Source organism: Physeter macrocephalus, chromosome 15, assembly GCF_002837175.3.
Source record: "Physeter macrocephalus isolate SW-GA chromosome 15, ASM283717v5, whole genome shotgun sequence".
Taxonomy (NCBI): domain Eukaryota; kingdom Metazoa; phylum Chordata; class Mammalia; order Artiodactyla; family Physeteridae; genus Physeter; species Physeter macrocephalus.
Genome location: NC_041228.1, coordinates 59,974,449 through 59,986,985, shown reverse-complemented (window position 1 = coordinate 59,986,985; position 12,537 = coordinate 59,974,449). Strand labels below are relative to the sequence as shown.

At 40.3% G+C, this 12,537-nt stretch overlaps 1 protein-coding gene across 3 annotated transcripts in view; it reads right to left on the bottom strand.

Annotated features, from left to right (window-relative positions):
• PEX2 (peroxisomal biogenesis factor 2) overlaps nt 1-12,455 on the bottom strand; it is a 16,451-nt gene extending 3,996 nt beyond the window's left edge. For 2 of the 3 annotated variants that reach the window (XM_028500439.2, XM_007113600.4), the window contains exon 1: nt 11,948-12,455. The gene's annotated coding sequence lies outside the window, so the exon portion shown is untranslated. Of the gene's footprint in view, nt 1-974; nt 1,073-11,947 lie in introns of all 3 variants that reach the window. The other variant, XM_055091086.1, reaches the window with a different exon arrangement.
• Nucleotides 12,456-12,537: the final 82 nt, after the last annotated feature.

Sequence of the window (12,537 nt, the reverse complement as noted above, 5' to 3'; positions counted from 1 at the left end):
GAACCCGTGTCCCCTGCATCGGCAGGCGGACTCTCAACCACTGCGCCACCAGGGAAGCCCCGTAAACTACTTTTTAATTGTCTATTTCCTCCGCTAGAGGATAAGCCCTGTTGCGAAGATTCAGTCTTGTCACAGCTGAATCTTAGCAACTAGTGCAGTGCCTGGTACACAGACCGCCTCCTGCAAATACTAGATGAGTGTAGGGAACACAAAAGTCTAGGGTGGGTGAAGGGTAGAAAATACAAATTCCCATCCAAAAACCTTTAAAACTATTTCAAGTTACCATATCCAGACTGTTGATTACTACTTCTTTCAACATGTTTCTTGTGCATCTGCTGTTTCCCAATGAATGTGTCAGAGCCAGTGATAAAATGGGAGAACAGACACAGTCTCAACCCTTGCGGAGATCATAATCTAGTGAGTGGGAGGAGGGGGAAAGGAAGAGTGTGCTGCACAAAATAACACACAGGCGATTACAATAAGGTGTGACAGGTGATGTGCAAGGGGAACTTCACAACATTTTGCTGCAACTAGACCTCAGAAGGTCCCAGAAAACTTCAGGGGGGAGGCAAGATCTCTGCAGCCACCTGAAGGATCAGCAGTGTCAGGCAGGTAAAAGAAGGTAGGAAAACCACTCCAACCGAGGGAACGCTAGGTGCCAAGGCCAGGAGGGGTCAGGACAAAAGATCAGGCTGGAAAGGAAAGTAAAAGACGGAAGCTAAAGGCTCTAAAAGCCAGGCTTGAGAAGGCTGCATTTTATCAAGAAGGTAATGGGGGAGCCACTGAATGGCTGTGAGCAAAGAACTAATCATTGCATTTTAGACAGCTTGTTCTGGCCACATGGAGAATGGATCAGAGGCTGAAAGACTGGAGGCAGAAAGACCAATTAAGATGACTGTTTAACATGATTTAGAGAGAAACTAATGATGGTCTAAATTAGAAAGGTATCAATGGGGATGAAGAAAAGTAGGTACCTTTGAAAGCTTCTGAGGTGGAAGAATGGACACGACTTAGTGAGAAGTAAGCCAAGAATAACTGACTTGAGTAATGGAGTGGATGGTAGTCCAATTCTCTGAAATAGGAAACACATGCAGAGATATAGATTTGAAGGGAAAGATAATAAATCTGAGTAGTTTTAGAGATCTGAGGCTCCTGTGAGACAGCTAAGTGGAGAAGCTCAGTAGGCAGTTATGGGGATATGACAGGGAAAATGTGGGTGGAGATTTTGAGTGTGAGCCCCCTCTCATGGGACCGATCTATTTTAAATTTACTTGATCTATTTAAATGCTACAATCAGGAAGGCAGTGGTCTACAGATAGGTAGATCTTGTCCATTTACAGCACATTCAACTTTCTTTGTAACAACATCACCTTATTCTCATGGTTTCCTACTCCAGCTACTGTGGCATTTCATGGGTTACGTTCACTGCTAACACAAACCTTTGGCCTTTCAATCTCTCTCTGCTGGGGTCTTCGCATCACAGTCCTGTAGTCTCTCTGTGCTTCTAGTCTAGCGCTCTTCAAACCTCGGCACTCATCATGTGGAGGACTTGTTAGATTGCGTCCCTCAGTTCCAGATTTTCTGATTCAGTAGGCCCGGAGTGGGAGCCAAGAATTTGCATTTCTAGCAAGTTCCCAGGTGATGTTGCAAATTACTGGGCTAGGCCATTTCAAAGCTGACTTCATAATTTTGTGGTCACATCTATCACCCATACAGCTTGCGCTGCATGCTGGCCTTCCCACTCATTTCTGCTTGGTTTTCATTCCTAGATCTACAGAGGTTCTTACAAATCTTCACTGATTCAGGCTTTCTCTTTCTGCTATTAAGTAGTCCTTGTGAGATTGAGACCATTCACAGATTCCACAATTTCTATGAGCATCAATACATCCTAGCCCTGCCAGGTGCCTGGGATGCAAAGATAAAGTCTTGTCCTGGCTCTCACCTTAAAGACCCCCACCAAGGTCTGCAGAAGGGAAGCAGGCAAGGTGATGGACAAGCCGGGCATTAGCGAAGGTAGATGGTATTGCAAGGTTCTCAAAGACACTACATAAATTTTAAAACTATCTCAATAGAAAAAAATCCCAAAAGTTATGTAAAAAATCATCAGTGATTATTTTTCTCACTTTTTTTTCTGCAGTTTACAAATCTTCTCTAATTAACATAACATTTATGTAATTAAGAAAAAACTAAAACATTATTTGAAAAACCTCATAAGCAAACCAAACTCTGTAAGTTATTCATTCTTATTTACCAAATCATGTCTTTTTTACCTCATTATTGTCCCTGGGATAAAGTACAAACTTCTTAGACCTAACCTAGCTCAATTCTGTCTCCATCTCTGTAACCATATAACCCGTTATTCACCAAAGAACCTTTATTTGCAGACTATCCTTCGGTCCTGCCTTTGTACCTTTTCTCATGCACCTAAAACACTTACCTTCCCCAGCGACTCCTCCTACCGCCCTCAACCATCTGCCCTTCACATTCCAACCCAGTTACAAGATTTTCCACGAAACCTTCACAATTATCTCCAACTCCCATTGTCAGCATTTTTAACTCTGACAGCAATTGTCCGTGTCACATGCTTGAGCCCTCAACTCTCTGTACTGTGATTTCAGTTGTGTGAATACATCTTCTCTCCCTAACTTGACCATAAACTAGTTAAAGGAAAGTGTCCCATCCTTGCTTCTCAAAGTGCTTGCCACCCACAAAGTGACTGTGATACCTAACTCAGTTTTCCTCATGCAAAATTGTACAATCGTTCAGGACAGGTGGGAATACGGTATATGCAGCGCTTCTACTGTGACAGTGTCAAAAACTCGGCGTCTTCCCCAGGTTTCGTATTCTGTGGTCAGCAAGATAAGGCAAACTCTCTTATTTGTAAAAGTACTCCTGAAAAAGCTCGGATCATACTGGACATCAATATCAAGTCCAACACTACCAGTCCCCTCCCCTCACCCCTTTCCTGCCCCCAACATTGAACTGGATGGATTGCTATCCTTTTCAGTTGAGGGTCAGATGAGAAAGATGGCTTGTGTTAGAGCACCAGTTGTGCCAATTTATGTATCTTCAGATATTAGAGTCACAATCAGTTCTCAGTAATCTTATAGAATTTACCACAAAGACAGGCACATAGTAGTTGCTTAGTAAAGATTTGTTGATCCCATATGCAGTGGAATGAGTAGTTTGGTAGTGAATCTGTACTGACTGAACATTGCTGAGAGCATCTAGATGAGCTGGAGGCTGAGGGGAGCGATCTCTTCTCAGGTTCCTTACTTATATGTAGGGAGAAACTGCTCAGAGTGGCTTCTCAGAGGAATCATCTATTTCAAGTCCCTCATTTCTGGAGGAATCATACTGACGGACATTTAGTAAAGACAGGAATTTTTAATGGCTGCCAGAAAAGAAGACTTAACACACTCTCTAATCAATCCAATATTTAACAATCCTTATTATCAAAAAATTCTTTCTTATCCCTTCTGTTACAGTTTAACATTTTTTTTTTCCTTTCCTTTTCTTCGCCCCAGGACTGGCCTCGGTGTAGATTAAGAACAGCTGGGCTCGATCTCCTCCCTACAGAAGACTCTTTACTAGAGCAGAGGACTATTATTAACTACTCTTTGGCCTTTGCTCTTCCAGATGAATAATTTGTTTCTGTTTTTTTTGTTTTAGGTTTTCGTTTCCAACATTTTAGTCATTTTTTGTGACTTCTTTTAGTTGTAAACATAGAACAGACGCTGTCCATTACGCACCATAGTTTGTTAAAGTAGAATAGCCTTCCTATTGCTCTATATTCTTGTCTGGCAACTGTGACAGAGTAGAAATACCAGGTTTAAAATCAAATGGACTTGGGCTCAAGTTCCAGCTTGGTCATTTAGTTGCTATGTAATCTGAAAAAAGTCATTAGCATCAGATTCTTCTAGAAGTTGGAAATGAACCACTACCTGACAACGTTGGTAAGATTAAAGCGGATAACGTTATGAAAGTGGTTTGGAAACGGGAAAGCAGTATTATTACTGTATTATTGCTACTTTGGTTAGGGATGAGCATAAGAAGAAAAAGACTTGGTGGATTTTACCAAATCTCATTTCAAAAGACTGAAATCTTCATTATTACTCATCTAATGCCTCAATCGACCTGTGGTAGGATAATTTTTTTTCCCCAGGAAATACTGACTACACCATTAAAACATAATTGGGGCAGTTACACAGTGAACATGATGTCACCTTGATGTGGGGGCCGGACGGGAAGGGGCGAGACATGGTCCAGCGGAACTCATCACACCATTCACTTGCATCTTATCTGAGAGGAGATGCTGGGGTGGGAATCCCGAGAGAACGGGGGTGGGTGCCAGCATGACCTGCTCTCTGGGCTGTTTCACCTGCATCCACGTGGCTGTGCCTGTTGATCCGGGAGCAGAGAAACCTCCAGAATGCACAGCAATAGCACCTGACTCTACAGTGCTTCGCTGAACAGGGCCTGATACAGGCAGTCCAAGATGGGCATCCAACCTTGGTTTCTCACCAACACACTCCATTCAGTTCCTCCTCCCCTACCCCACTGCTTTCTGGCAGGTCAGTTATTCTAGAATACTGGCTTTAGAGAAGGGCAGTGCTCAAGAGTAGAAGAAACTGATGAAATCGAAATAACTAGAAGTTCAATTCATCTGATTACAGAACTTCTTCCTTCCACTGTCATACAATAATATTTGCCCATAATGGGTGTAGAACACAGAAAAATGCCCTAAGTGCCTTAAAATCACATAAAGTTATTCTCAGTCTAATGTAAGAAGTTGGCGTTTCAGTGAATTCTAATTCTCTGACAAATGGCTACTCAATTTAACCAATATTTATTAAGTGCCGACAAAATGCTGGGCATTCTCCTAGGTACCAGGGATTCGGTCCAAATAGTTTAAAGTCTCAGTTAACTTCTTTTTAGTCAAGCATTTCTAAAGAAATATGATGCTATGGTAATCAAGACTAGCCATTGATCTCTGAAGCAAAGAATGGATCTCAAAATAGGAAAACACTATAAAGGGTCACAAAACTCCCCGGGGCAGAAAAGAGAAAAATTGCATTTAATGTTGTGCAAACTCCAGAAATATGCAAGCACTGACACTGGCCATGGTCTATCTGGGAAACACGGGGAAGGGTTCCAACAGGAGCTGTGTCCTTCGTTATTTAATCCCCATCAACGTCTTTGCACTTGTTAGGAAGTAAAGAAACAAGTCGTCTGCTGTGACCGAGCTTAACGGCCTGGCAGGAGAGACTGGCTGAAGAGTCAACACCCTGCAAAAAGACCCTGTTTTAAGGAAATTGCATTGATTTTGTAGCCATGAGTAACCACTGAAGAGAAGAGACATAACAGGATATAAATTTTAAAAGATTAATCTGATGGTGGAGTTCAAGAAGTTGAAGAAAAGGAAAACTGCAATTCTGGAAGACCAGTTACAGGACTTCTGCAACCTTTCAAGGGCCTTAACTAAGGTGCTTATTAATAACTTTCTGAACAAGTCATAGTAATTTAACTTGCTTCACTGACAACTATGAAAATAAAAAAGATTACAGTGTCCTCACATTTTCGAATAAAAAATCCCCAACTCTTCTGGTAAACCAATGCTTTCCTGACTCTGTTACATTGATTGCTAACCACACCCAACTATTGGTCAGTCTACTTCTACTTTCAAGAGTTTAAGTATTAAAAATCCTATATTATTGGTTCTTGTAGGTTACTATCTAATTTCACAAAAGTAGGCTCAAACTTGAATAGTTAAAAAAAATACAAGCTAATCTGTTTTCAAAAAAGTTGGGATTCTTTTGAATTGAAACAAACACCATCAGATTTAATTCAGATTGATTTTTCCAGAAGGCCAGAATCAGGTGACGCTTTTTCCTACTCTGCCACGAAATCTCATTCTTTTAATACACAATCCTATCAACCTCTTCCTCCCCACTCCCCATTTCCCAAACTATACTAAGTTAAGATTCTAAAAGGCTAACCCAGGGGGAAACATTTACAGCCATGCAAAGAGACTTATACAATAATTAATTAAAAGTATAATTGGCACTAAATAAATTAGTGTTTAGTGAAGGATACTGCTATGTTAAGGATATGTGAAAAAGATGCTTAAGGCAAAAATCAAGACCAGATAAAAAGTATAGCACCTACGAGGGTTAGTGTCATTAACTTGTCACATAAATATGTTTAAGACAAAATGATCTAGCACTAAAAACTATTAAAAAGGTCTCCTGCTGGTATTTTATCACTAGACAGGTCACACTGCTTTTCTTTCACGAGAAAAAAAACCTGAAAATTCGTTTACTAAGAGCAGCGATATATAACCTTATCCCTTAAATAACTCATGCTTTCTTTTTAAGCTTTTCATTCCCCAAATAAAACTTTGTCATCTATATTGCATTCCAAAACCAAAACAAATGATTGTATCTCACTAAAGAGGGAAGAATTGTTCAGGATGTATTCCAGAGCTTTTATTGAGTATAGTACAAATTATGAATGAATATATTTTATTTAAAAACATGTTATTGACAGAAATCTATCAATAATAATGTGGGTATTGTCAAGGGCCTGTCAATATTAATGTAATTATGATTAAGAGGATAACATGGATTTTTAGCTAGAATACCAAGTAACATCTCCTACATTACTGCTATCAATATACACATTATTATTGACCTGTTCCGAGATGCTCAGTACTAGATGTATTACCATTAGGCATGTTTTGTCAATGCATACTGCCGACAAAAATTCCACACTTAAATTTACAGTCCTGTAAACTTTGTCAGCAGAAACATGTGATTCCCAAGTAATCGCTAAGGTTTCAAACCCATCCATGCACCCGCTCCCTGCCAGACTATCCTTTTCTAGAGCCACAATAATCAACTAATTTTTAGTATAACAATGTTGCTACCACACTATCCTAAAAGTTCTAGTAATCAAAATGGATGAGACCATTTTTGCCTTTTAGGTTTTTAAAAAAAATTTTTAAATCAGCATTTCATATTAGGAGGTTATATGAAAAAAGTTCTATAACCCGAGATCTTAAGCTTTGCACCTATACCCTACTAGTTTATTTCCTTTGTGTAGTCAGATAGATTTACTGTCCATTGTATTGAAATCAATACTAATAAATGGGACGTGCATCAAAGAGAGATTTAACAGGACACTGATTCCCAGAACACATTTCAAACATGAGCAAAAGAGAAAAAGCTATGGCTGGGACCCATTAGAACACAGTGACCTCTGGCACTGTGAACAGGCCTAGAAATCAACAACTGTAAGTTCAAATCCCACTTCTGCCACAGGCCTGCTAAGTGACTTGTCACTGCTCTTTTGTTCCTCTCTTTCGTCAAATATGAACTAAGTCTCAATAGTTTACAGATATCTGATGATACAAATCCCAATTGTTCTCATTTGGATACAGACAAGACATGCAGAATTTGAAAATTCCCTTATGGACACTAGATCTCTGAATTACTCTTAACTTAAATGCAATCCTCATCAATTTCCAAATAGAATTTTTCTTTTTGGGGGTGCTAGTGGGTACGCAACAAAATGTCTTTAAAATATATCTGAAGGATAAAGTTCAAAATAGTATACTTTTCTCAAAAAGACGAACAATGATAAGTAACTTGCCTTAGCAGAGGGTAAATACTCTTTTTATTTGGAGAGAGTTGGGAATTCAACTCAAAGACTACAATCTTCAAGACTATAATTAGTCTTACACAATTGAGCACCTTACCTATTTCACTTACGGTTATTTACTCAAGTATCTACAAGTAACACAAAATACTTTTTTTTAAAACCTGAGAACAGAATTGCCCATTACTTCGGCCTCACTTCACAAATACATTTTTAATTAGACAGCACCGCACTCATAATCTTTTCTTTCAGAAAGTTGATACTTCTGAGTCTTTGAGAAAGAAAGCACATTGTGGAAATAAAGAGCAGATGTCTGAGTGAACATGGGGGAGGGGAGTTAAACTGCTTCTGATTAGTTCTGTATTCTAGCCCAGGTTTACCAAAAGGCTGTGCGACTCTGGGCAAGTCATTTTACCACACTATGCGCTTTAGCAGTTAAAAAAAAAAAAAAAAAAAAAAAAAGCACTGTAAAAAGTCCACCTCTCTAGAATCCTTATAGGATTTTAGGAAACCTTGGAAGAGGAAGAGAAAAAAATAAAAGAACAGTCATTTCCAACTGCAGAAATGGTTCATGTTGAACATGAGTTTGGAAAAGGCTAGAGAAAGCGGATAAATCAGAACGGCGGTACCCATGAGACACACTCAATCCTCATGGAAAAAAGTAGCGAAGTCTGATGGAAAAGAAGACCAACCAATCTTTGAGTTTACAACTGCAGTAAACCTACACCACTTACTTTCTGGTTATGAAGTGCTAATAAGCAACAACCACAGCTAAGTGTCCTTTGCAAAATTAAATATTAAATCATTTAATCCTTACAATATTATGAAAGAGGTTCTTTCAGTATTTTTGTTTTAAATCAAGGAAACTGAGGCACAGAGAGATGAGCTGACTTGTATGAAATCACACAAACAGAAGTGGTGGAGCCATGCTCTGTACCAGCATCCTCTATGGACAAGGTGATGATGGACCTAAAAGATGAACATAAACACTTCAGTATGGCACTGCAGGACATGCAGATGGTGCTATTTTAAGTGGCTAAGTACTAAGAGATGAAGATTACAGGCATGAACTACAGAAAAAATTGCAATCCAAGGACGAACAAACAGCAACCACATGAAACTTAGAGAGCAAACAGATCTTTAAGTACTCGATAAATCTGGAAAAAAACCTGAGGATATAATTGCCTAAGAAGAGAATTCTAAATGACTTTAAGATTATTGGAACACAGGTTTAATTGCACATTTTATGGCACTTGAGAGCATGTGAGAAGAGCCAGGAAGGAACAGAGGTATTAGCAATGGAAAAGGAGGAAGTACCATGGGATAAATACTATGTATGAGGTACTAGACGTTTTCTTTACAGTTCTTTACCTCATTTAATCCTCATTACACGGTAAATATTATGCCCATTTTAAGAAATAAAAAATTAAGAGAAGACTGACAACCTGTTTAAGGTCAAGCTGGCGCTTAGTAAATTTCTGGTAAACACTAGAGAAATGGTGGAACACACAAAAGGGAGTTAGTAGTATGGGTATTTGGTAAGCTTGGATCAAATTCAATCCCACAGAGCTCGAAGCAGAATTTTTCCCTCATGATCTTTCCGAACACCAGACTGCCAGTCAAGCTCTCAGGACTGTAGAGAGGGAAGAAATTCAAGGAATCTGGTAAAGTTGCCCGAGTTGCCTGGGATGCACCTCGTCTACTTTCCGAGTCTTTCCGTGTGGTCAGAGAACCATTCAAAGAGACTCAATATCAAATCTGAACCAAAGGAATATGGGGGTGAAAAAAGGAGGTGCAAACATTCATTTAACTATTATGAACACATACCATACACAAGGTAGAGGCAATGCCAACTCACCTACCTGACACTGGAAAGGAATGGGTATACATAATCAAAACAGAATTACTCCAGAGTTCTTGGTTTTCATGTTTTTATAGTAAGAAGAAAGAAAAGAAAACTGGGATGAAATTTTACCTCACCTTATTGACAGGCAGGTAAGAAGGAAGAGCTCTGGAAAATAAAATGAAACAAGGTAAAAAGCAATCTAGAAAAGGGCATTTTGATTCCAAGGTGGGAAAAGGTTGGGAAGTTAACAGCCCACAATGGAAAGTACAGAGGGTGCTAGACATCCTCTTCCCTGCTTCCACGTCCACATCCAGAAATCACAGCGATGGCACTTGCAGTGCCAGGATTACAGATGTGGGGCAAGTGCGGGCAGTCTGGGGCTTTTCTCCTGAGGTTTCTTCCACTTTCCAAAGGAACTGAGGAGGAACATGGAATGTTTAGAAACTGCTGTCATTTCACAGTGAAGAGAAAAAAGGGAACGTCCAATTTGCTTCTAGGTTGTCCAACCCAGATAATCAAGGGAGGAAAAAAAAAAAGAGCCAGGGATTCAGAGCAGAACTTTCGTCCAGAAATAAAGATTGTGCATATTGCATACTTTTTCCTGTGCTAGAGGAACCGGAGCATGGTGGAGTGCAAAGAAGGCAAAGAAACTTAAAATATACTTGACGCTGTGAGGAAAACATGGGGCCAGGACTTGGAAATTTACTAGTAACGTGACGTTAGGTAAGACTGCTAACATCTTTACGGTTCAGCTACCAAAAATGGAAAATGGAAAACATCTGCCTTCCCTATTGCAAAGACTATTATGAGCTTCAAATATAAGCAAAAATTTTATGGCTAAAATTTTAAAAAGTAGGGGGAAAAGAGAAAAGGAAGTACGACTCTGTTCAAAAAGAAACTTAAAATTTGTATATATTAAATAAGGTTGAATATAGACAGGTTTGTGGCTTTTGGGAATGAATTATCTGTGAACATATACACTTTATTATTTAAAAAACTGTAATAATCAAAGGAATGCACCTTGAATACAAATGAAAAATTAACCAAAGAAACAAAATTTTAATGTTAGAAGGCAACAGATCATCTAGTCTAAAATATGAATTTAATCTTCCTAACGGGATCCCTGTTTTTCAAGCAGAACAGAAAAAATAGCTGTTCTTGTAAAATACTGCTGAGCGTCTGCTTGTTTCATCTCTCCTCTACATGGCTCCAGTAAATTTCTACAGAAGTCCTCCTATGGAACAGTTTTAAAACCACAGATTGAGGTGCTCCTCCTAATTTCTAAAAATGAGGAGAATAAGGCTAAGAGGTAGACCTGGTCAGGAGTAGAATTCAATTCTCTTGATTTAGTCTAGCATGTTCTCTACTATGTCCTGTTACTTCTATTTTCTTTCCTTTTTTTTTTTTTTCTTTTTTAAGGAGAAAAATAAGGGGTTCTCCTTTTCACTTGTAAATAATTCCTAATTCCACTCTCTCTTTGCTTCCAAATCTCTTTATGGCCCCAAACCATTCAACTCTAATCTTTCTGGATACAAGTAATGGATAATACGGGCAAGATCAGGGAGAAGATAAAGTGAAAAAGAAAAAGGAAGAGTCAGCCATCCCAAGATTATTCTGTTCAGGCTTAACTAAAGGTAACTCATTATGGGAAGGTATTCAGGCGTGGTGTGGATGGAACCTCAGCCTCCCTGTAATCGCTTGAAACTGTTCAGGTATAAAGTGTTCCAGGGACATCATAGAATACAGACATGTTGTGAACGGTCAACAACTTGGTCTGATTCTGTGAACAGCCCTTTCACTAAATGCAGTATTTTTGGAAAATGGGACCTAAAGAAATAAGTAAACAAACAATGAGTTTTAATTTAAGGCCTCAGAAGAACAATGATTTTCACATTCTATCTCTTATCAGAAATGAATGTTAAACATAACACGCTCATGGCAAGCAATTTTCTAAGAAAATTCTCAGTAACTTTTTGTCCCCCAGAAAATTAAAACTGCTTTTGAGTTCCTAGTCTTTCAAAAATGTTGGAAACTTAAGCATACTCAACTTTTTTGGTACCAAACATAACATTTTACATGAACCATCAGATATTAAAGTTGTGACCCTGAATAATTCTTAAGCCTTTCGTAACAGTTAAATTTCACCACCGCCAAGTGCGGGGAAAAGATTTCCAAGTGTGTGTCTAGAAAGTCACTTCGCAAAATGCAAAGGAGCTCAAGTCTAGCTGTGTTTTTTTCTTTTTAATGGTGCGATCCTAAGACTATTTTTAGGAGTTTACGTTTGTCCCACTGCCTTTCCCAAAATCAGATTGTGATTGCCTCTTCCAGGAAGACAGGAATACAACAGGGAAACAAGTAAAAGGCGATAATTACAAGGTCGTGAAACTCCACGCCCTCCCAGCTGTAAGCAAGACCTCAGGTCCGCACTCGGGCGACACTGACCTTAGGAGTCTGCGAAACGCCCCGCTCCAAGTAACTGTTCCTGAAACACTCTCTGGGAAGATTGGCTTTTCCTAGCAGAACCTGGGCTCTCCAAGCTTCCGGAACTCGCGAGTTTACGTAGTGACGCAGCACCCGGAAGTGCCTGAAAAAAAGGGGAAACTAAACCAACGAAAACCACGCTTCAGCGCGCCGCGGAACAGCGAATGTCCCTGTGCCGAAGGCCGAAGGGCCGAAGAGCCGAAGAGGACACCCGCGCGCGGTGATTGGTCGGCTGGCAGTGGAGGAAATCCGTATCTGATTGGCAGGCGAGTGGCGAACGCGGGGGGGCCTGCGCGTGGAGAGGCCTCGGTGTCAGGGGGCCGCTGGGAAGCAGGGGTTCTCGAAGGCAAGGTTTTCCCTTCCCTCGGGCGCCGGCAGCTGGCCTCCGGACAAGCGCCGCCGAGTGGCGGCGGGGCGCCTCCGCGTCTCGGGGGCTCTTCGCTTGCCCCGGGTGGAGGGCCCACCGCGGGAGAGCTCCATTGGGAAGGGAGCCTCCGGCTAGCGCGGCAGCATCCGGGCTGGGGCAGTTTTGCGGCGCGGCGCTGCCGTAG